This window comes from Agelaius phoeniceus, chromosome 20, assembly GCF_051311805.1.
Source record: "Agelaius phoeniceus isolate bAgePho1 chromosome 20, bAgePho1.hap1, whole genome shotgun sequence".
In the NCBI taxonomy this organism is placed as follows: Eukaryota; Metazoa; Chordata; class Aves; order Passeriformes; family Icteridae; genus Agelaius; species Agelaius phoeniceus.
The window spans coordinates 1,706,318-1,727,024 of record NC_135284.1 but is presented as its reverse complement, the minus strand read 5'-3'; the positions used below and the strand labels follow the sequence as shown (position 1 = coordinate 1,727,024).

Below are 20,707 nucleotides of genomic sequence, written 5' to 3'. Positions count from 1 at the left end.
CTCTTTTTAAATATTTTTATTTTTAAATTTTATTTTTAATTAATTTTTAGTTTTAATTTTTCTCTTTTGAAAGCATTTATTTTATTTTTTAATTTTATTTTTTATTTTATTTTTAGTTTTAAATTTTATATTTTTAACGCTTTTTATTCTTTAATTTTATTTTTTATTTCATTTTTGTATTTTTAAAGCTTTTTATTTTATTTTTTTAATTTTATTTTTTTATTTAATTTAGTTTTAATTTTTCTATTTTTAAAGCTCAGGCCGGTGATTGTGGTGGTGTTTGAGGGTCCCCAGGACGAGGGAAGAGATGAGAATCTTGACTCCACCTTTCAGCAGGCTGATTTATTATTTTATGATCTCTATTATATGAAAAGAAAATGAGATGTTAGAACTATACTAAAAGAGCAAGGAGACATCAGAAAGCTGGAAAGGAATGAATAATAAAAACCTGGGACTGCTCACAGCCCCGACGCAGCTGGACCATGATTGGTCATCAAGTAGAAACAATGCACAGGAGACCAATCCAAGATGCCCCTGTTGCTAAACCACCTCCAGCCCACACTCCACAGCCAGCAGATCCTTATTGGTTCCATTTCTGTTCTGAGGCTTCTCAGGAGAAAAATCCCAGCAAAAGGATTTTCATCAAACACGTCAGTGCCAGGTGATGGCACAGGCAGCATCGGCCGGCCGAGGTCACTGTGTCATCCCTGCCAGCCCAGGTGTCACAGCAAGGAGCAGAGAGTTCACCCTGTGCTCAGCCTGTAATACAGAGCAATACAACACAAAACACGCATTAACACAAGATGATAACCTTTTTAACCTTTTTCTATTTTCATTACATGAAGATTTATGAAGATTTTTGGAGCCTTTGGAGATTAAATATTTCTCAGTACACTAGGGATACCTCTGTGGGTCACCTGTATTTTACCTTCTCGTTAAGCAGGACATGGAAAACTGTTCCCAGCTGGGCAATTTCCATGATTTAACCTCAACTCTGATCTGGAGAGCCCTGGGGCCTCACTCGGAGGAGCCTCCTCAGGAATTTTTCACTGCCAGGTCAGTGATGGCTCCTTGGCACTTCTTTCAGCAGAGCAGCAGTGATTGCCTCACCCCTGTAAAATCAGGAATTTTACACTTTAAAACTGTAACAAAGTGCTGGGAATTGATGGGAAGCTAAACCTGGCTGGTTTAGGAGCTGAGCACTGATGTGCCCATCCCCTGGGTCCACCCTGTGCCCCAGCCAGGGCACACTTATGGCAAGGTTTGGGACTGACAGTCACCCTTTTCCCCAAGGATCATTCCTGGCACCCCAGCTCCATCCCAGGGCAGCATTTTGGGGTGAATTGAGCAGTTTTCCTCCCTGCTTCAAGCTCTGGCACAGCCTCATTGCTGCCTGCTGAACATGGAGCAGGTTGGTGCCACAAACCCACCTTGGGGTGGACACGGGACAGCCCAGGGAGGCCAGGAGGTGGGAACAGGTACAGAAAAGAGAAAAGGGGGATGCAGGAGTGGCTGAATTCCCTGGCAGGATAAGGAGGGGCTGGTGCTGCCTCCCAGCTTTGCCAGCCCTCATTAGCACCTCCCAGCCAGGCACAGCTCATTCCAACTGCATCCCAACTTCTGCTGGAGATTGCATCCCTGCCTAATATGCATTTTCATATAAACAAGGGTGCTAAATGGCCTTTCACTTCCCTCTGTAATGTCTTTTTTAATGGAAGGTCCTGAATTAAGAACATATATATATGACTCAAAGAATTTTCTAAGTGATATTGAAAACCTATTGTAGAGTAGGATTTCTCCTTGCAAAATTATTTTAATGAGGTTCCAGTTTAGTTTCTGGCTATATTTTACTTATTTAATCCTCCAGAGGGGCTTTTCAGAGGCAGCATCTCATTTTCAATGCAACTATTCTTAACATTAGGGAAAACTACCTTTCTGAAATGCATGAAGGGGAAAAAAAAACCCCAACCAGAGGAAGATGTACGAGATAAGAATAAACTTGAAAAGCTTTGAGGTGGTTTATGGCTTCTCTGGAAAGAATAACAGTTCATGTATTTTTGTTATGGTGTGGTTTAATGATGCTTGCAGAAAAAAGATAAGGTAGGAATGGAAATATAAAATTAAACCAGCAAAGTGAATGTGATTATTTTAGTTACCAGTATTACCTGGGGAAAACGCTCGGGGGGGGGGTTTATCTAGACTAAATATTTGCTTTTCCAAGAGGAAAGGGCCCTCTGCATCTCCTGGCACAAGGCTGGGAAGAGGAATTATCCTGTGGTCCAGAGGGAGGATGAGGATGGAGGGAGCCCTGGCTGTGCCAGTGCTGGTGTCCTGGGAATGGGATTGGCATGGGGCTGTGCCAGGGGTGAGGCTGAGATGACCCCAAAAGGGAATTCCCAGCCTCACCCTGTGCCTTGTGGCACCGTGTGCGCCCTGAGCAGGGTGGGGAGTGGGATGTGTGCACCCAGCATGGGGGATCCTGGATCCTTCACTGGGATCTGGGAATGGCTGATTCCCTGGGAGCCATCATCCCATCCCCAAATCCCCATTCCCACTCCCATCCCCATATCCCCATCCCCATATCCATCCCCATATTCCCATGTCCCCATATCCCCATGTCCCCATATCCCCATGTCCCCATATCCCCATATCCCCATTACCCCATATCCCCATCCCAATCCCCATCCCATTCCCATATCCCCATCCCCATCCCAGGCTGTGGGGACACACCCAGAGCCCCCAGTTCAGGAGTTTTTGACTTCCCTGAGCAGCTCCAAGGTTCCCAGTCTGGGGTGGTGCAGTTTGAGGAGGGATCTACAGGATCAGCCAAATCTGAGTCCCCTCTGGCACACCAGGCTCCCAGACATCCCATCCCAGCCCCTGGGGGGCAAACCTGAGCTGAACCTGATGTGTGGCCTTCAGCCTCCCTGGGTAGTTAATTTTTCAATTTCTTCCAAGGACCCAGAAGAGCAAAAAGTTTGTTTATAATTAAAATACTTGGAGATTTATACTTTAATTCAAAGAGCTGAAAAGAAGCAGTTTCTATGTAGGTTTCTTCTCTATCAGAATCTAAACCAGATTATTATGTAAATTTTCTCGATCCTAAATTCATTATAATATTCAATTTCAGGAAATGCTCTTGACCATCTGCTGCTGCTCCAAGAAATGAGTCTTGGAGATTGTTTGCTACCAGAAATGCTGTAGGTATTTAGGGTAGATGGGAGGGCAAGGGCAGTGCTCTGATTTCTGAGCCTGGTTATTTAACCTGGAGTGCTGAGGCCACAGCTGGGCTGGCAAGGAGCAGCAGCAGCTTCTGCTCTGTCCCTGTCCTGGTGTCACCCCTCCCCAGCCATCCTCAGCAGCGGCTTCCAGTCCTCCTCTGGCTCCTGGGGAGTCAGTCTGGATTAATTCCAGGAGGGGACACAGTCCCAAGCTAGGGCAGGTACAGGTTGGATGTTAGGAAGAAATTTTTCACCGAAAGAATAATAAAGGTTTCACCCCCGGGCTGGTGTGTCCCCCCAGCAGCAGACAGGGAGGGAATGTGGGTGTGGATGGACAGGACAGGGATGTGCAGCAGTGCTTGGATGAATGTTGGAACATGGAGTGGGATGGAGAGGGGCTTTCTCTTCACTCATGGACAAGCTGGAAAGGGTGTTTGCTTGTCTGGAACTGTCCCAGGCTCCAGCATTCCAACCCCAGCCCAGTAATCTCCTGATTCCGCTCCTTCAGGGAAATTTTAACTCTTGTTCTCTGCTGCTGAGTAGATCCTTAAGCTGGTAATGATGTGAGACAGAGGGAAAGGAACAGAGGGAAAGGAACAGCTCTGTCCTGCGCCTTCCCCAGCTGAAAACCACTGCAGAATTCCAGGAAAGCACTAAAAAGGTACAAAATTGCATTTAAATGATGCTCCTGCTGAGGGGCTGGGTTTGATGGGGTGCAGGGCACTGTGTGGGCACCTTGTGCCCTCTCCCTTCCCTCTCCCCCCTCTCTGAGCCCCAGCAGCTCCTGTGCCCGAGGGTTTGGGGACAGGGACCCCGTGGTGCCCTTGCCACATCCCTTGGAGCGTGGCATCCCCGCAGCCAACAGTGCCTGGCTGCCCTGGAATGTCCCAGAGCAGGGTGGGGTGTCACTCTGGGGGCAGGGGGGGGACACACGGGGACAGGGCCAGGCTGGCCTTTGTGTGCCTGTGCCAAGCAGATGTGAACAAACCCGAGTTCGATTTCTGAGAGCGCCTGGGGAGCGTCACTGACTAATTATGGCAAACAGAGGATGAGCTCCCCTCCTCTTGCATTTTTTGATAAACATTGTCTCCTCTCCACAGCTGAGTATTTAATTAGTGTTGATTGTTGTTCCTGTGTTCAATAAGCACTCATCAGGAGGGGGGTGTCCGCTGGGGCAGCGTGGCCTGGAGCACAGCGCAGCCCAGGGTGTTCATAATTAAGGATGCAATTTATTTCAGCAAGTCATGTGTACAGCACCCTGTGTTTTAGGTTAATTTTCAAGGTTAAAGGGGAAAAAAAAAAAAAAAGCCCAAACAACTTCAGAAAGCGAGGAGAGACAGCTGGAAAGTCAACAGTGAAAACTGCAGGGAGGGATGAACATATAAATAAATCTGTTTATAAATAAATCTGTTTTAAATCTGAGGCACCCAAAGCTCTGTGTGTGCTTGTGAATGCTCCCAGAGGGCCCTACAGACCCCTGGGTGCTTCCCACCCTCTTTCATTTCAGACTGGGCCTGTTCCCAAGCTTTGGCTGGAAAATGGGACATGGAGCTGGACTCTCCAGCTGTGGGAAGTTTCCTCAGGAAACAGGTGCAGTAACAACATAAAAGAACATAAAAGCAGCTTTTGCTTGTGCTGCTGGCTGTGGGAAGGGCTCAGGTTCACCATCAGCATGGGTTTATTCCTTTATTCCATTCCTGCCTCAGCTTTGGCTGTGTTTTCCCAAGGAATAACAAGGAGTGTCCCTGGAGCATCCCTGTGGGCAAGGGCTGGGCTCTGCCCTCCAAGCACCTCGTGGATCTCTCCTGTTCAGGGCAGGAGAACCAAGGCCAGGATTTCCAGGCAGGTGCTGATGCTGTGTGCAGTGCAGGATGCACTGGGACAGGAGTTCTCTCCTTTCCCACTGCCCTCCACCCGTGTCTGGTGATGCAGGGAGGGGAGGAACATCCCTGCTGTGGGGACAGGGGGGTCCCTCCCAGAGGTTTAGGGACATTTCCAGCAGGCAGGACTTGTCTGGGACCCCATGGAAGGAGGAGAAGCTCTGGGGATAGTCCCTGCCCTGCCAGGGTGGGTTTGTGCCAGGGAGGGGGCAGCAGGGAGAGCACTGCAGGAGCAAATTCCTGGCTGGTCCCTGGTCTGTGTTTCCATGTTCCTGCTGCTGTGGCCCTGCCAGCAGTGATGGAGCTGTCACACTTTGGTGGCCACGGGCTGGTGCTCCAACCCATGGCCACCTGCCTTCCTGCACTTCTCCTGTTCTGTGCTAATCCCTGTGCTCACAGGGGGACCCCACACCAGCCCAGCACACAGAACAGGCAGAAAAATCAAACCCAATTACATCCCATTGATTTCCTTCCAAATTTGCTTCTAATACACTTTTTGACTACTCCTTGATTTTCTTCTTCTTTTTTTTTTTTTTTTAATTTTTCCCCCCACTTTTCCTTTCTCTTCTCCTCACACAGCAGCAGCTCCTCCCGGGGAGTGAGTGCTGCATTCCCTGTGCTGGACACCCTGGAGCAGAGGGGAGCAGAGAGCAGAGGGGCTGTTCTGGCTTTCCACAGGTGCTGGGGATGATCTGTGTGCTGAGCCTCCTCCTGAGGGACAGGTAGGACTGTGCAGCTCCTGCTCTGCTTTTCCCCTTCCCCTGCTCTGGGTGTTTTCAGTGCCAGCCCTGCTGTGGGCAGAGCTGCTGGCCACATCAGCTGGCTGGGTGAAAACCACTGCAGAATTCCTGCAGAAACCACTGCAGGAGGCAGCAGAGGGTGGGCACTGGGGGATGCTGGTGGTCCCAGCCCTGGCACGAGCACAGGGAGGGCTGTGGAGCTGCCCCAGGGGTGGCTCAGAATGAGTCTGGTCCTGGCTGGGCTGGGGGCTCAGGGGGCACAGCAGGGCCTGGCTGGGGCTGGGCAGCATCAGGTGTGTCAGGAGAGGAGCTCCAGGCTCCCTGGTGACAGCAGGGAATGGCTCAGGATCGACCATTCCCCGGGGTTTGCTGCCCCTGAGCTTCCACGCAGGCACAGGGTGGCAGGGGCTGAGGTGGCTGAGTGTCCCCCCTGAGGTGGCACAGGGTCCTGTGTGAGCTGTGGGCAGCAGCTGAAGGGTTAAAGGGACACAGAGGCACGGGTCAGTCCCTGCAGCTCTCTCTGTCCATCAATATATTGAATATCTGCTAATCTGGATCAGTGGCACTGGGGAGGACCTGGGGACAGCCCCAGCTCCCTGTGCTGGCCCTGCTGGGGCAGGGGAGGGCTCAGGGGCTGCCTGGGCAGGGCTGTCCCTGGGGAGGGGGACATGGGACAATCTCCTCACCCTCGTCCTTCCCCAGGCACAATCTGACCCAGTGCCTGCACACCACGCTCCCAAACGGCATCAGCTGTGACAAGCAGGAAAGGAAACCCAAAAGGGAGAAAATCCCAAAGGTTGGTCCATCCCTTCCTTCTGAGGGGGACCTCGAGGCCGTGTCCTGGGCATGAGGTGCCACCCACACATGTCCCCAGTGCCACCAGTGCCAGGGGGGCATCCCACACCCACAGCCCTTTGGAGCACCCACCCAAGAGGGGCCAGATTTATAGCAGAGGAGATGTATTTAGGCTTATGGCAGTTCAGTTGTGTTAATTATGAAAATCTAAAGATAATCTATATTTAATGTCAAATTTTTCTCAAATTTGCTAAAGAAGGAGGAGAATATATGCACATGATGACATTTAAATGAAGAACAAGGTGCAATTAAACTCCGAAACGTACAGTAGACTAATTGGGGAGAGGATGACAAATATAGTTATCATCAGCAACTAATTAGGGCCCTGCTTTAGCTCTCCCTGCTTGATTAATCTTGACTGGGTGTTAATAAGTTCCCTGGGCCTGGCCAGCAGTTGGGGCCAGGCTGTTTGTGGCTGCAGCCCTGGCCAGCAGGGATGTTGGACCATGAGGGGTGTTGGTTAAGGGGGTTGGGTTTATTTTTGAAGGAGGATTTGGGCACATTTGGGCAGTGGAATTGTCCCCATGGAGCCTGGGAGTGCAGAGAGAGGAGGAAGAGGAGGAGGAGGAGGAGGAGGAGCATCCACAGCCACATCCCCTGTCTCCCAGATTTCCACTCTTATCTTTTTGCATTGAAAGGTAGGAATACCAGTGAAATGTTCCTGCTGTACTCCACATCCAGGGCTGCCTGTAAAGGGTGACATGGCACGGGAGGCAGATAAAGAAATAAATCACTGCTGAGCCCAGAGCATCCTCCTGCCAGCCACAGTGACACACCAGCTCTCCCAGCACAGCCTGGCACAAAGGGGGCTCCAGCCCAGACCCCTAAATGAGGTTTGTCTTTGTTTTCACCAGTGCTGGAGTTTGGTTTGATGACATTGTGGAGGTTTTTAAATTTGCTGCTGGTTCCCCCTGGAAGTGCTGGCAGTGAATGGCTCTGGGGTTTCACTGCCACGAGGATGCTGAGCGTGGGCATCGAGCAGAAACCAGGAGAAAAACTGGGCACAAAACTCCATTTTTGGTGTGCTTCTCCTGGTGGGCTTGCAGCTGGTGCAGCTCTCTGGAGAGGTGAAGCCAGAGCCCTGGGGGAAGGTGATGGGGGAAAACCCCCCCAGCTTGGCCGTGTGAGGATGGGTTTCACAGCCGCCCTACAACCACCTCACCACTGCCCTACAGTTGTCCTAAACCCACCAGAAGCCAATCCCAAACGCTGCTCCTGCTCCTGGAGCTCCATTCCCACCCCGGGATGGTGCAATGCCATGGGAAGGGACAGTGCCATGGGAGGGGACAGTGCCATGGGAGGGGGACAGTGCCATGGGGAGGGGACAGTGCCATGGGGAGGGACAGTGCCATGGGAGGGCACAGTGCCATGGGAGGGGACAGTGCCACAGGGAGGGGACAGTGCCATGGGAGGGGACAGTGCCATGGGAGGGGGACAGTGCCATGGGAGGGGACAGTGCCATGGGGAGGCACAGTGCCATGGGAAGGGACAGTGCCATGGGAAGGGGACAGTGCCATGGGAGGGCACAGTGCCATGGGGAGGCACAGTGCCATGGGAAGGGGACAGTGCCATGGGAGGGGACAGTGCCATGGGAAGGGACAGTGCCATGGGAGGGGACAGTGCCACGGGAAGGGGACAGTGCCATGGGAAGGGACAGTGCCATGGGAGGGACAGTGCCATGGGAGGGGACAGTGCCATCACCCTCCCATCGTGTCCCCAGACCCGCAGGAGGGTCCGGGGGCTCTCCCGGTGGGATGCAGCCCCCGAGGGAGCCCAGGCCGTGTTTTTGCCATCCTGGTGGAGGTGGGAGAGCAGAGCCATCCCCGGGAGGATGAACTTGGCTCAGTCTCCATGGAAACGCTGCCCGGGCCCGGCTCCGCCGCCGCGAGCGCGGGGCCCGCTGACCTCACTCAGAATTATTACCTTTAGCCAAATAAAATAATTTGTGTTAATAAAGAGACCATTTTCTCTCGGCTTCCAAGCGAGCCTTCCCCAGAAGGCAGAGTGACTCCTTAATTACACTTTTACTGCAAGGTGATTAATGTTCAATATGTGATACTCCGTTTAAATAAGTCGCTTATTAACACCTTTAATATATTTAATTTTTTTTCCTTTCCCTTTTCCCCCCTCCTTCCCCCTGGCCCTGGAGGGGCTGAGCAGCGCTAGATGGAGCTCTGATATTGGGCATGGGGGGTGAATCCATGGAAGGGGCTGCTCCTGGAAGGACAAAATGATGGGAGGAGCAGGAGGGGGAACCCTGAGTGCCAAAGCTCAGCCCTCGGGCAGGGATGGGAGCAGCTCTGGGATGCTGGGCTGGGGCAGCCACAGGAATTTGGAGAGGCCAAAATGGCCCAGCTGTGCCCATCTCTGCAGGCAGGGATGGGACACAGGGAACAGGGATGGGACACAGGGAACAGGGATGGGACACAGAGAACAGGGATGGGACACAGGGAACAGGGATGGGACACAGGGAGCAGGGATGAGATACAGGGAACAGGGATGGGACACAGGGAGTGGGGATGGGACACAGGGATGGGACACAGGGAGCAGGGATGGGGTACAGGGAACAGGGGTGGGACACAGGGAACAGGGATGGGACACAGGGAACAGGGATGGGATACAGGGAACAGGGGTGGGATACGGAGAACAGGGATGGGATACAGGGAACAGGGATGGGATACAGGGAACAGAGATGGGACACAGGGAGCAGGGATGGGACACAGGGAGCAGGGATGGGACACAGGGAACAGGGATGGGACACAGGGAACTGGGCTGTCCTGGCACATCCCAGTGCTGAGGAAATGGGGCAATGCCTCCTTGGGTTATTTTTTAAACACTGCTGGCTGGTGTTTAAAAGCAGGAAACTGTTACTGCCTGAAATGGATTGTTCCTCCTGATTGCAGCTCAAGTGCTAAATGAAAAAAGTAATTTTATTTTATACTGGATTTCTTCCTTTTAGAACTATATTTATTCGTGCAGCAACAGCTGTTTGTAAATAGATGTTATTATTTGCCACATACAGAATGTTTTATTCCCAAAATGGGAACTCACAGAAATAACACCTGGCACTGGTGCAGAGTTTGGAAATGGTGCTGGAAGTTTCTCCTTTTGGAGCCCTGTGAGCTGACAGGGAAGGGGCAGAGAAGCCCTGAGGGACAGGGGATGGCACGGCCCTGATGTCACTGTCCTTGCAAGGAGCCCTGGTCCCTGTCACCCAGCCCCATCCCAGCTTTTCCTCATTCATTTATTGGGAGCAGCATCTCAAAGGGACAAACACAGCAGATTTGGCATTTCCATGGCACAGGGGAGCTGCCTTCCTGGCTGGGCTCCTTCCACTTTTCACCATCACTTCTGGATCTCTCAATTTCTGCTTGGAGCCTGCCCAGAGCTGGGTGGGAGGAGACGTTCCAGCAGCCCCAAACACCCCAATTCCAGCCCAAACTGCCCCAAAATGCAGCTCCACGTGGAGCTGGTTGGCTCCATTTTCCTCCCTTTCCCTGCTTTCTGCTGGAAGTGGGGTTAGTGATATTCACCATCACATATGGAGACATATTCTGTGTATTATACAGAGAGAAATATTCCAGGGAACTTGTAAAGATCTGCCCTGGCTGCTGCTGGGGGTGTGTGTGCTGGAATTGCTGCAAAGTTAAATAAAACTGCAGAGAAACCAACGATTTCTAAAGGAATTGGTGCCTGAATCCATCCCTGAGAGCTCCTGAGGAAGCTCAGCTGCTCCCAGTTACCAGAGTGGGGAGTTTTCCTTGCTTCCAGGTGGGGATTGCTGGAGGTTATAAATACCTGAAATTCAGATTCACTCCTGCATTTGCTGCCCTGCCCTCAGCTCGGAGCCTCCTGAAGGGAATTCCAGGTTTGGTGCTGGCAGGGCTGAGCTCTGCTCCCCTGATTTTGTTCCCCTGATTTTTGTTCTGCCTTCCCCTTTGCTTTCTCCCTCTTCTTTTCCTGCAAAAAGCCATTTTACTGGAGGGATACCTCTGAGACCCCGGCTCCAGCTGCTCTCCTTGCCCTGAATTCCTCCACTTTATTAAAATTCTATTAATAGAAGATGCCTCGTAGAGCCCTGTAAGGGAGGTGACACCTCTGCTTTTCTCCTGCTCTGTGCTTTTTTTTCTGGGGTGGGGGATGTGGGTTGGTCTGGGTTTAGTTTCTCATTTCCTTGGAGTGGTTTGAAAAAGGCAAAGAACTTGGCCTGTGTGAAAACCTGAAAAAGGAGAGGCTTATCCAGGAATACAGGAGGAAATGCTGCTTAGCTGGTGTAAATACTGAGCCCCCTGTTAATTTCAGGGCTAAATTAGACGTTTTCTTGATTGTTTATCCTGCAAGCCCCGCTCTGGCAGAGAGGCATCAGCCCCCTGGAGCTGTGCAGGTGTTTGGGAGCTCGCTGGTTCAGGGGGCTGAGCTGTGCATCACCTGCCTTTTCCTAATGGCCATCTCTTGCAGGGCTAATTCCCATTGAAAATGAGCTTTTACTGCATTAAATAAAGCTTCAGGTAGCTCTGAGAATAATATTTCTGCAGTGTTCCAGGGAGAGGTTAAAGCCAGGCTGGTGCTGCTCAGTCCTGGGCAGGGCTCTCCCCTCTCTCTTTGATTTCCCACCTTGGCCCCTTTGGTATCATTTTTGCAGCTGGGTGTTTTGCTCTGTCATTTCTGTCTGCTCTAACAGTGCCTGCTTTTCCTGGCTGCTTGAGCATAAACAAATAAATGAAATGAGGTTTGTCTTGGCTGTGGGGTGGCCACGAGCCAGGGCTGTGGTGCAGATCCTCAGGGAGCAGTGGTGTCTCTGGGGTGAAAGGAGAGGATTAACCAGGCCAGCACAGCCTTCCTAAAAATATTAAAAAATAAAATTTCAGGGGGTGCAGGAGGCTGTGAGCAGCGAGGGGACCCAGCCTGTGCCAGGGCTCAGTGCTGCCCCTGTCCCCATGCCCACACTGATCCCAGCCCTGGGCCCCTCCCCTGCACCCTGAAAATCTCCTCTGAAACTGAGCAGTGGCCAGTAATGAACCAGCAAAGGTTTATTGCCTATAAAGGATGAAATTAATGTGAGCAATCCTCGTAAACCCCCCTGATTTGTGCTGCTCTGGCTGCAGGGCCCTGGCTCCTGCTCTGCACAGCTAATGGGGCTGATTAAGGGTTAATTAGGGAGTGCCAGCCCTGCCTTGGGTGGCTCCTGTGGGTGCTGCCCTGGCCTCTGCACCCACGGATTCCACTTCTCCCCACCAGGGTCTTTGATAAATGCATTTTCCCAAAGGCTGCTGCATCCCAAAGGTGTTTTTGCTTTCCACTGACCAGCTGCACTAAAATCACTGCGATGTGAATAATTCTGACAAAAATAAAAACAAACAGTTTTCCTCTAATGCTGGAGCTAAACCAAAATGGGAAATCCAGGAGACAAAACCACAGGAGCTTGTACCTCTGAGTCTGCAGTGGGTTTTTATGGTGGTTACTTATTTTCCCTAAATTGATGAGGCTTAAAGGGGAAGTTAAACTTTTCACTGATATAGAGGTGAAATAATATTAAATTCCCAAATTAAAGATCATCATTAACCTGTTTGGGTTTTATTGCACTAACAGTAAACACAACAAGCTGTGAACAGGGTGCTTAATTATTTCAATGAATATTCATAATGTACAGGACCCTTAGAGGAAATTGTTCTACAGCAGTTGGGAGGGTGATAAGCAAAGATTTAAATCGAGGGAGGAAAATGAAACACACCTGCACTGTAAATCCTTGGTGCATATATTTACATTTTATTTTTATATATGATATATTTTTAAGAAACAAATACAACTCTTATTTATTAGAGAATAATTGTTTTCAATGGACACTAGGTGTGTTTAGAATAACCTAAAAGAAGAAGTATTTCTTTGGAGCCTGATGCTGCAGCACCACGACTCAAAATTCAAATATCATCACTGATTTCTGTAAAAACACAGGATTTTGGCTGCAGGAGTCCCTCTATTTCCCTGTTTCCCTCACTCTGCTGTAGCCTGCAATAACTCCAGAGGTGTTTTCTGCCTGTGCCAGGTACTTTGGGAGTTGGTTCAATAAGAGGAATCGCCAGGTGATCTGCACAACTTCTCCCTGAGAATCTGGAAGAGGCCCCAGATCCTTTGTCCTGCATTTCCTATGAGGGCAGGAGCATTTTTAACTGTACAGGAAGGTGGAGGCTGTAAAGCTTTGTACAGACAGTGGGACTGGGTGCCATAAAGGGACGTGTGACTGGTGAATTAAGACACTTGGTAACTTGTGGAATAATGGCTTAAAATGACTTTATTTTATGGCCAGTTTCTGCCATCTGAGTGATGCTGCATGTATTGGTTGTATTTATAACTTAATAGCTTTTCTCAATTTTATTATACTTTTTATGAGACCTGTGGCTTTATGGCACTTCATAATTTTTCTCAGATTCATTAAATGCCGTGCAGGGTGGGGCTGGTGGCAGTGCCAGTGCCACGAGAGCTGGAGCCCAGGCTGGTGGAGCTCTGTGGAAGGTGCTCCTGCCCATGAGTTTTAGGGTCCCTCCAGACCCAGCCCAGTCTGGGATTCTCAAAACCCCCCTGGAATGAGGGAGCAGCTCCAGGCTGAGCTCAGACCGTGTGGGGTGAACCTGGGATTGAGGGAAAGGATGGGGAGGGGTCTGAGAGCTGAATTCCCTGGGCATTGACAGATTCTGTGGGGTTTCTCCCATTTCTGCACTAACCTTGTGCTTTGTTCGCTGTAACCTTTCTGTTCCTGTACCAAAGCCCCATTTCAATGTTCTGGGGGCTCTCGGGGCTTTTGGTGTCACATCCTCCCCTCGCTGTGGGCACGTGGAAAACCCTCCCTGCACCTTCCTGCCTGTGGTGCTTCCTTGAGTGCCCGAAACTCGCCCAAAATGATGCTGGATTTACCAAAATTGGGAGTGATGAGGAGCTTGGGCTGGCCCTGGTGTCACAGCACGGGGAGGAAGGGAAGAGCAAAGTTTGGGGCACTCGTGGGAAGGGCCCAGGGGCTCTTTGGGATGGTGGCAGCTCTGCTGCCATGGGGCCCTGAAATTGGAATATCTGAGAGCCCTGAAATTGGAATATCTGAGAGAGACAAAACCAGCAGCATCTTCTGTGGGGGGTTTCCCAGTGTTAAAAAAAAACCAAACAAAAAAACCCAACAAATACAACAAAGGGAAGCAACCTCAGGGACCCCCAAACCTGTCTGGTTTTAAACAAAAATGTCTTTTTGGTTGGTACTGAAATAGAGGGCAAGGGGTAGAAAAGCTGCGAGCCCTTGAGGACAGATGGCACAGGGATTCCTGAAATCCTGAATTCCCGAAATCCTGAATTCCCCTATTCCCAAGTTCCCGAAATCCTGAATTCCCCAATTCCCAAATGCGGTATTGCACTAAACCTTACACCCAAATTCCCCAATTCCTGAATTCCCGAGCCGGGGCTGTCCTTGTGTCGGGAACAGCCCCTGAGGAGAGGAGGAGAATTTCCCTCTGCCCCGAGGCAAATCTGCCTTGAGAGCATCCCCGGGGAGTGGGAGACACCGGGATTGTCCCTCCTGCACGGTTGGGACCAATTCCATCCCGAGTTCCGCTTCCAGGAGAACAGCAAAGGATGGAGTTGACTTTTCCCGTGTCCCTGCAGTTTGGGAGGGGGATTTTGGCCCCCTCACCCTGCTGCCTCTCCCTGTTTATGATCCCCAGGGATAAGGAGCTTCCCACCTCGCAGCAGCAGCAGCTTCATTACAGGCTCTTGGTCTGCGGGCCCGCAATGCATTTATAATTTTTATTGTTATATCTTTTAATTTTATTTTGCTTTCCTTGCTGTCTGCGAGGAGGGGAGATAGGAGTCCATATTTATTACAGAGCAAACGATCTACCTCTGCGAATGTATGTATCAGTTAATTTAATCTCACCAGTTTTATTTAAACTGTTTTTCCTTCCTTTCTTTACCTCCCTCCTCCCGCCTCCCCCCTTTTCCTCCTCCTCCTCTGGGTGCAAGGTGATCAGTTTGTTTAAAAAAAAAAAAAAGAGAAAAGGGAGGAGAAAAAAAAAAAAAGCTGGAAAGTAAAACTATCCCGTGCCTTTTATAATGTGGATTGAAAAGGCTTTTTCTGGTTGCTACGGCGTCGCTGTGCCTTTCAGTGCTTACGCCTGTGTGCCTCCCGTGGCCCCCGTCTGATTGACATTTACAAATTACCAAGCTGAGAGTGTTCAATCTTTGACCCGTGTGTTTCTATTCAGCAATGAGTGAGATTTGCAAGCATTTTGTCATATAATTACTGCAAATCCCTTGAAAATTTCCACAACAACGCCTAGATGAATGGTAATTTGTGCAGACAGCCGCTGGTGCCTTTACAATACACTCAGATGCAAAACAGTCTAATTTTTTTTTTTTTTCATCCTAAGATTTCTGGGGAGGGGGGGGAAAAATGTTCTGCGTGTGAGCATGTTGTAAAATATTTGGATTGTTAGATTTATTTGCTTACACAACCTATATTTGTGCTGATTTTATTGTATTGACTGTATGCATTTTTTTCCTCCCATTCTACAGTTTTATTGTGCCTTGGTCATATGCATACATCACCCTCATTGTTCTCCAGGAAATTTATTCCACCTTTCAGCCTGCTCTTGATAGGACTTATTGCATTACTAGTTAAGTGCTGAGATTTGCTACTACAAAGATTTGAAACAGCCCCTTGTAATGTTTATTTGCCAGACATGGCTGAGATCATATGTTTGCATCACACCTGGAGTGCATCTGCATTTGGGGGCCGGCAGGGCCAGGTGGGTTTGGGGTTTGGTCCTGAGGGATGCATTGGGTGGCTAAGGGGGAGAGCATCAAAGAGCCAGAAGGAAGTGGGTGTCCCACACCTGTTGAAATATTCATGTTTATTCAGGGAATACCCATGGAATCAGGGAATTGTCAAGGTTGGGAAAGATCTTTGAGATCATCACATCAACCCAGCACCACCCCCATGTTCACCTCTACACCTGTAAGGAAAATCTAGAATCATTTAGGTTGAAAATGTTCAAAACCATCAGATCCAACCATTCCCCCCACACTGAACCATGTCCCAGGTGCCACATCTATCCTTGAAATCTCCCTGGGCATGGGGACTCCTCCACTGCCCTGGGCAGGGCTCCTGCAGCTCCTCACCTGACTGGCAGCACAGGGAGTGAAGGGTGGAGATGCTCCCTGCAATTCTGGGTTTCTGAGCTGTGGTTTAAAATTAACTATTTTGGCAAATAATGTTTTGGTGGAATTTAGTAAGAATTTGCCTTTAGCAAACACTTTCAACTCACCCTTCCAGAATTTCCCTGCAATGGTGAGTGTATATATTTATATTTTTATTTTTATATATGTGCTGTGGCATCAGGAGCCTTCACTGCCTTTGGCTTTCACAGGCTCGCTGCCTGGCATGAGAATTGTCACATAGATTTTTTTTTTGTTGTTGTTGTTTGTTAAAACAGCCCTGAGAGGATTTAACAACTAAACTCAGTTTTGGTATTGCTTTCATTTTCTGCCTCCTGATGCTGGCTGAGCTCCTGGCCCAGGTGCAAGGGCAGAAATTCTGCTTTTTGTGGTTTATTTGAGGTGAGGTCACTGTGCCTGATGCTGGTGCTGTCACAGGGATGGGGAATGAATCCTGCAGGGTGATCCCACCATGGGAGCAGCCCCAGAGCACAGGGATAGGGGATGAATCCTGCAGGGTGATCCCACCATGGGAGCAGCCCCAGAGCACAGGGATGGGGGATGAATTCATGGGGGGATGAATCCTGCAGGGTGATCCCACCGTGGGAGCAGCCCCAGAGCACAGGGATGGGGATGAGCTGGGTGGGTGCTGGGGCTGTGCTCATGCTCCCCCAGGCAGTACAGCTGGAGTTTGGTTCCCTGCCCTGCACAGCACCTTGCACAGCCCACAGGTGATTATTTATGGAGTTCCTGCCCAGCCAGCCCTGCCTGCAGTGCAGCATTTTCCCGTGGCTGAGGAATTTCCTCTCTTGCCTTTCAGGGTGATCCTCCCGAGCAGCACAAACCCCAGGGAGCTGCTGGGTCTGGAGGGGTTTGCTCTGAAACCACTTCCAGAGCAGCTCAGCCTTGGCCTGGGAGAGCAGGAGTGGGGTGGGAGGGGATCTGGGCCAGTTCTGGCCAGGCTGGGCTGTGTGGGAGAGGGAGCAGAGCCCAGGCAGGGCAATGGAACAAACCAGGGCTGTCACTAGGCTGGAAATGCAACCTCTGCCAGGGAAGGGCCCTGTGAGGCTCGGCAGGACCTGCTCCCCTTGGGGGAATTTAATGCACCCGGTGGAATCTAACTGCAGGTCACCAGGTTTTACTGGCACACTGCAGACGTGCAGGGTGATGGACTGGCCTGGCAAAACATTAACCAAGATAAAAAATAATCCCAGATCAGGTTTTGTAGTGGGTATCACTGGAATCAGAGCAAATGCTGCTCTTCAGGTGCTTGTGTGCTCATCCCAGGTGATTTCTGCTGCTGCTGTAGATAGTCTTTTTTATGGAGTTTGCAGATAAATTTTTGTCTGACACATATCTAGAACTTATATAGTCACCTACTAATTTAAACCAATTTGCCCTAGGTGATGGGTGAATACACTTGAAAATTAAATGGGTCTGATTTAAGCATCCCTTCTCTGAAGCCAAAGATTATATAATTAAATTAAAAGAAAATGTGTTTTATAATAAACTGTATTTCCTCTTGGCAAAATCCAATTTTGAAACAAGATTGTAATATCATATCTAAAAATGTTTTCCCATGGGTATTACCAGTCTATTTCATTTAATTGTTTTCACCCATCATATTATGTGCTTTCAAAGTAGTGAAATGAGTGTGGTTTTTATGAAGAACAAGGGAGGAAATGGCAGGGAGAGGGAAGGTTGGCTCCTTTCCCAGGAGGAGCTGCTGGAAAACCAGGGATGGGCACCTGGCTGCCTGCCCCAGGCTCTCAGCTCCTGGCCTGGGTGGTGGAAGGGGATGCCATGGCAGTGCCAGGCCCTTGGCACCTCGGGCTCCCCTGCTCTGGTGAGTCTGGCACAGGAAGGAGCCCCAGGAGCTGCACTGTGAGGATTTTGCACTCAGGCAGGAAATGTTTAACACTTGGAGCAGCTGGGAGCTCCTTGCCCAGCGTGGCTGCTCCTGTCAGTGCAGGGGGGTTTGGTGGTGCCAGAGCTTTTCCAGGTGTTCCCCGGCAGGATCAGACCCTGAGGGTGAGAGGGACCTGCTCTAGCACCAGCAGCATTTTGGGGTGGGAGTGTTTGGGCCCCACCAAGTGCTCACACCTGGGGTCAGGGGGAATGCCACATAAATACAGGACACGTTTCCAATGGAATATGAGCCAATTCACCCCTAATTAACATGCTCGTTTTCTTCTACCTCCATCCACCTGTTTGTGTGTTGTCCCTGTGTGCCACCAGTGCTGCAAAGGGAGATGGGTGTCACTGCCATCCTCCCACTTCTGGGGGACACAGCTGAGGGACACAGCTGATGATAACTGGAAGCCAATACTCCTGATTCTGCATCGATTTGGCGAAATTCTTTGGCAAAACACTAAGAAAAGCTGGAGGTGTGTGCCCATCCTCAGCTCCTGGAGAATCCCAGTGGATCTGCTCATCCCCAGGGCTGGAGGTGCTGGGAGATGGGGGCAGAGCAGCACCTCAGTGTCTGTGTTTATTTATTTATTTCCTGGCTGGGACTGGGTCTGTGTGTCATGATCAGCAATTCCTCAGCCGGGGCAGAGGAGTGGAAGCAGCAACGAGCAGCACAAATATCTGTGCACCAGAGCTCGGCACAAACCCTGCTGGGGAGGAAAGCACCCTCCCACTCTGGGAAAGGACACCTCTCCCATCCCACACACCTCCTTTTGTATTTGGTTTAGAAAGGCCTGATTCTGTTTTTATAATTATTTTATAGTTATTTTAGTTAGTTAGTTATTTTTTACGGTTATTTTTCCTCCAGGGGTGCCTGACAGCTTTGGGCATCCCCGCAGTGCAGGCAGGCACCAGGTGGGTACCACCATCCTTTCCCTCTGCTCTTTCCCCACCAAACAAATGGGGAAAAACTTCCTAGAATTCGCTGGTTTTTTGTTTTTTTTTTAATGCCAGCAGGGTTACAGGGCTCCCCGTGAGCCTGCATCAGCGCCAGCTTCTCGGGGACATCCTGGGTGCCCCAAAATCCGAGGCACGCAGGGGATGAGGGACGGAGCAGCCTCGCACATCCTCCCTTTATCGGGGCCAGCCCCGGCGGCTCGGTGGGAAAGCGCTGATGGAGCAGCAGCGGGCAGGAGTCCCGGGGCTGATTTTGGGAGTCCCGGGGCTGATTTTGGGAGTCCCGGGGCTGATTTTGGGAGCCTCGGGGCCGATTTTGGGAGTTTCGGTGGCGTTTGCCCGAGGTGGAACGGGAGGGCGGTGGGAGCGCTGCTGCCCCAGCCCTGCCCGGGGAGGACCGGGGGATTCAGATGATGGGAAGCGTTCCACTGCTGTCAGCCATTTTAGCTTCTGAATCCTATTTCCCTGGTGCTTCCGAGAGAAGCTTTTGGGGGAGTCCCCAGCTAAAACTCAAATTTGCATTTAAATGGAGATTTTTTTTTTTTTTTTAATGAGCAGGATGCATGGGAGACTAAGAGTATTAGGTTTCCTTGTGGGAGAGTGCAGAATTCTCTCACCTTTTACATCGCACCCCCTCCCCAGCCCCTTTAATGCACACTTTAAATTAGACATTAAAAAAAAAAAAAAAGAAAGGGAATGGTGCGTCTTTAAGGAGAATATAATCATAAACAAATAAGTCTGGTTGCCCTTGCAGCAGAACTAATCTTCCCTCAGCTGAGCTGTGATATAGATCAGTAACAAGAGCCACGCGCAGGGGGTTCCTTTGAAATGCATAATACCTCCTCGTATAAATTGGAGTTGGTGTGATGGAGCTGTGAGATGACATATTGTGGCATGACCCCTCTCTACTGATTGTGGGTGAACCCTGCAAAGGTAAATCTAACACGGCGCACACATCAGACAATTTCATTTTCATCACCCAGGGACAAAAACATGGCAACAGAATCTTTTCAAATGATAATCTGCATGCTAGGCGGAATATTTTCCCTTCCTCCGTCCCTTTTTTTCCCTTCTTTTTTTTTTTTTTTTTGCATGTTCAATTCATGATGTAAGTGAAAGGAATTATAAATTGCTTCCAAAGTTCATTCATTCTCTTCTTCTCATTCTTCCCGTTCTTTTCCTCCTTCTCCTTTGGCTTTTGTTCTCTCTCCCTTTTCCTCCTTTTTTTTTCCTGCCTTTGTCTCCTTCTCTTTCACTTTTTTCTCTTCTTTACCTCTCTTATTTCTATTTTCCTCTTCTGTTTTTCCTATTTCCTCTTTTTTATCTTCTTTTTCCCCCCCAATCTTTAATATTTTATTTTCCTTTTTATGTCCCCCCTTTTTTCCCTTCTCTTATCTCTCCATTTCTCCTTTTCCCCCCCCTCTCTTCTTTCTCTTTTTTCTTCCTCCATCTAAAAGTTTGGCATTGTGTGTGTGTGTGTGTGTAACTGATTCATTCTTCTCCTCCCCTCAGGGACACCCAGTAATAATGATTTATAGGAGTGCAAAAATCTCTGCTCTTGCTGTTACCAACCAGTATCCCTCCTACCCTCCAAAAAGGGAGTTTTCTGTACAAGCCCTTCTCCCTCACTTCTCTCCCCTCTCCCCCTTTTCCTTCCTGCACTTCTCCAGTCAAGCACTGGGGGAATCCAGCTGGTTTGCCTCATGCCAGCCAGGAATATTCAGTCCTGCATCTTTCACCTGGAGCTCCAGTGATGCCATGGCTGCCCTTTGCTGCGTGTCCAGCTGGTTTGTGCAGGGTTTGATACTTTGAGGCTGAGGAAATGTAAAAATCCCCTGTAATGTGGTGTCTCTGGTCCTCCACATCCCATCCCCTCCCAAACCCCGGTGTGTTTGCCAGCTGGAGGAGCTGCCTGGTGGGATGGGAATTGCCAGTGCCCATCCAAGGGCAG

The 20,707-nt window shown here is 49.9% G+C and overlaps 1 long non-coding RNA gene across 1 annotated transcript; it reads left to right on the top strand.

Moving 5' to 3' along the window:
* LOC143695551 (uncharacterized) lies at positions 1–8,642 on the top strand. The gene is made up of 6 exons (XR_013184890.1): positions 1–1,056; positions 3,765–3,882; positions 4,729–4,811; positions 5,681–5,823; positions 7,184–7,334; positions 8,417–8,642. It is a non-coding gene; the product is annotated as an uncharacterized LOC143695551 (long non-coding RNA).
* The last annotated feature ends 12,065 nt before the right edge of the window (positions 8,643–20,707 follow it).